This window comes from Frieseomelitta varia, unplaced genomic scaffold, assembly GCF_011392965.1.
Source record: "Frieseomelitta varia isolate USP_RPSP 00005682 unplaced genomic scaffold, Fvar_1.2 scaffold_443, whole genome shotgun sequence".
In the NCBI taxonomy this organism is placed as follows: Eukaryota; Metazoa; Arthropoda; class Insecta; order Hymenoptera; family Apidae; genus Frieseomelitta; species Frieseomelitta varia.
Genome location: NW_025110194.1, coordinates 398,815 through 401,925, shown reverse-complemented (window position 1 = coordinate 401,925; position 3,111 = coordinate 398,815). Strand labels below are relative to the sequence as shown.

General features: G+C 42.3%; 1 protein-coding gene across 2 annotated transcripts in view; it reads left to right on the top strand.

Moving 5' to 3' along the window:
- The window catches only part of LOC122532248, a 132,039-nt gene extending 129,614 nt beyond the window's left edge, over positions 1–2,425 (top strand). For both annotated transcript variants that reach the window (XM_043660850.1, XM_043660851.1), the window contains one exon: positions 1–2,425. This exon is cut by the window's left edge and continues 1,897 nt beyond it. The gene's annotated coding sequence lies outside the window, so the exon portion shown is untranslated.
- Positions 2,426–3,111: the final 686 nt, after the last annotated feature.

Here is a 3,111-nt window from a genome sequence, read left to right as displayed (position 1 = left end):
CGATCATTTTTATACGAGTTTACTCTCACTGTCCTTGTTACTGTCTTTTTTTTTCTTTTTTTTTATTCTGCTACCGTTAGTTTTAAGATTTTCTCTTTTTTTTATTTTTCGTTTGTTTTTTAAGTATATATCACGCATTGGTACTTGACCGTGTCGAGTGGGTGTCTATTGTAACGATTGTAATTAAGTTGTAAATCGGAGTTAAGAGTAATTGTACGGGGAGGCCGCGTGGTTTCGCGTGGTTTCGCGCTATGTAAGAGAAAAACTCTATTCAAATAACACGGAGATGTTAGGATAAACTGTTTCCAGCGACGTTAACAGGATCGCGCGTTACGTAAATTCTTCCTAAATCTGTATTCGTTGTTGCTGGCTGATGTTCCAATGTCTGAGTGTTGCGAATCGACAATTGATTAAAAATCGGTCAGCTGATTTCTCACGAGAGTCTCGCCGCGTTAATCCTTAATCATCCTCTTTGCCTCGTCCACGAGGCACAGCACTGTACGAAGAAATATTTTAATATTTGCCCGCAAAGGCCAAACCTTCTCCACGAAGAGGGATCTCTCTGGCGAGTCGCCGAATCCACGATTGTAAAAATAGGAATCGTCGTACAGTTTGTACATATATATACAGCGTGTATTATACTACTTGAGAAATAGTTCGTCTGTCTTCTCTGATCGTTCGACCTGACCGTGCTTTCGCAGAACCGTGCGAGCCGTGGCGAGCGACTTTACACATTCATTTGCTGTTCAAAGGGAATGAGAATGGCGGCTCGAATGCGCGATCAGGGTGAGTTAGGGACTACAACGTGTGTCGTAGATTTAACAAGAAACACCGAGACGGAGACGTTGCAACGCGTGTTCGATCGACGCGTAGATCGAATTTAAAGAGCTAGAAAAGGACGAAGTTTTATGCATCCGAGAAGCAGTCGTTCATAATTTCTCTTTTTTTCTGTTCCGTAAAAAGCGATAACTCGAGCTTCCATCTTCGATCACAACTCTCTCCTTTGCGTTTTTTGAAAAAGATCCTCGGAACGAAAGCCAAAACAACACGATCGAGAAGCAAATGTCTCCTTTCGTTTGCTAATGGCATCGCAGATACAGAGAACGCGTCGTTTTGCAGCCACGTTTGTCATTTGTAAACTGCGCAAGCTCGTTTAAGCTCGTGTTTCGGTACAAGCTTCATTCGGAGCTCTAACGTTGCATTCGTTCGAATGAAACGATCCTTTTCGACGATTTTATAATATTTCTAAAAAACAGGCTGCTTCCCTGTTCTTTATTTCTCCCCGACGAGTCTCCCGAGCACTAAAAATCGCTTCAGAGCGATTAAAGGGCTTCGAACGGCTTTATTTCTTCGTAAAATATCCGACAATTCCGAACTTAATGAGCAAACGTTCATTTTCCCTCCGGTGGGTATTTCCTCCCCCCTCCAAAAACGATCTTTTAATTATTTCGAGCTTCTTGTACCTGCGGGATAATTTGAGCCTGTTTGTTAAAAACGCAGAACGTGTCGCGTGATTGAAGGGATTTAAACATTTCCGTTTGCTGGACCAAATGGAGGAGAAAAATGTTGAACGACATTTCAGTTTCATATTCTTCCCTTGAAACGGATTAATAGTATTCTTTCGTACGTATTAAATATTCGAAAGAATCTGCTTAGATAAAAAGGAGAAGAAAAAGTGTTACGATTGTATTCCATTTACTGCAAGGCAATGTGAAAAATTTCGTCATTTTATTGATATCTTCTATAATATTTTACTAATATTTTACTGAGAAAGTAGTCTTACTTTTCTTTTTCTTCTTTTTTTTTTTTACACCTGTGACGCGTCAATTTTATGAAACAAAGATTTAGCGAAAGACGAGATATATCTTCCCCGAGGATCGCGATACACCTGAGCAGTATTACGAAACAACGTCCAACGACGACGAACGCGATGTCGATGGGACGGCGCGGAGAAAATCGCGGCGCGATCGTGTAACTTCGTTTTCTCTGCATTTCCGACGAATTGTACAAAGTCTTCTTAACGTAACATTCCCGGAAAGAGAACGAATAAAAAATAGGTGCCAATGTACAGTGATCTCTTAACTAGCTGTTCCGGAAGCAAGAACTCTCACGACGAATAATCTCTGAAAATTGCGCTTTCGCTTGTTGAATGATAGATGTTAAAATTTACGAGTAGATTTAATTGACAATTAACACGAATTGAATCGGAGGAGGAGTAAGAATCGAAAGAAAACCAACGATCTTCTTAATCAAATCTACTCTGCCGTCATTCCAACGAGCTTTTCACTTTCCGCAAATGAAAACAATGTAAAATATCAACAAAATATCGAACTCGATCCTCTGAGATCGTTTGTAATCTCTTGCGCTGGAGTGACGTCGAGAATTTTTCTTTTCAAAATTGCAAGTATATTTAAGTGAAACAAAGTAGGCGAAACAAATGATAAATTTATTACTTCTCAATCATTTCTGTACCGACCGAGTTCATAAAGAAAGCGACGAATTATTGTATACGGTTCGGTCACTCGTTATGGTCCGCAATCAGTTGCCCAGCGCAAGCGATCGCCACTAAAAAATCGAACGAATAATATCCACGATCCCAGAGAGAAGGAGAGAGAGAGAGAGAGAGAGAGAGGGAGAGAGAGGCGTACGAAAAAAATTTCCAATTCAAAGAAATGATCTCGAACGCTCCTTCGCACAAAGATCGTCAACGATCCTCGCGCGGAAGCGAGATTACACGAACGGGCTCATCGCGAATGATTTTAAGCGGCCTAGCAGAGTCGCGGCTCGCCCGATCCAATCGTTGTGCCGCGCCCTGTAAATACACAATACGGACCTTAATCGCACGCTAATTCAACGACGCTGTTTACACGTAAACGTAGGCACGTTCGAGGCAAACAAGCGCGGCACGGCCGGTTGGTACGGCGCCACGAGTATATTTTTGTAATTTTGTATTTTGACGGATTCTCCGCGGCAACACGCCCACGCGCCCCACGATGATCGCGCGGGGAAGATACGCCTCGTCCGTAATTATTCTCCGCGTACCCGCTCATCCCGAGAGATCGATCGCGACGAAACGGTCATCAGGTTTCTAGGATTTCACCTCGTCCGTAA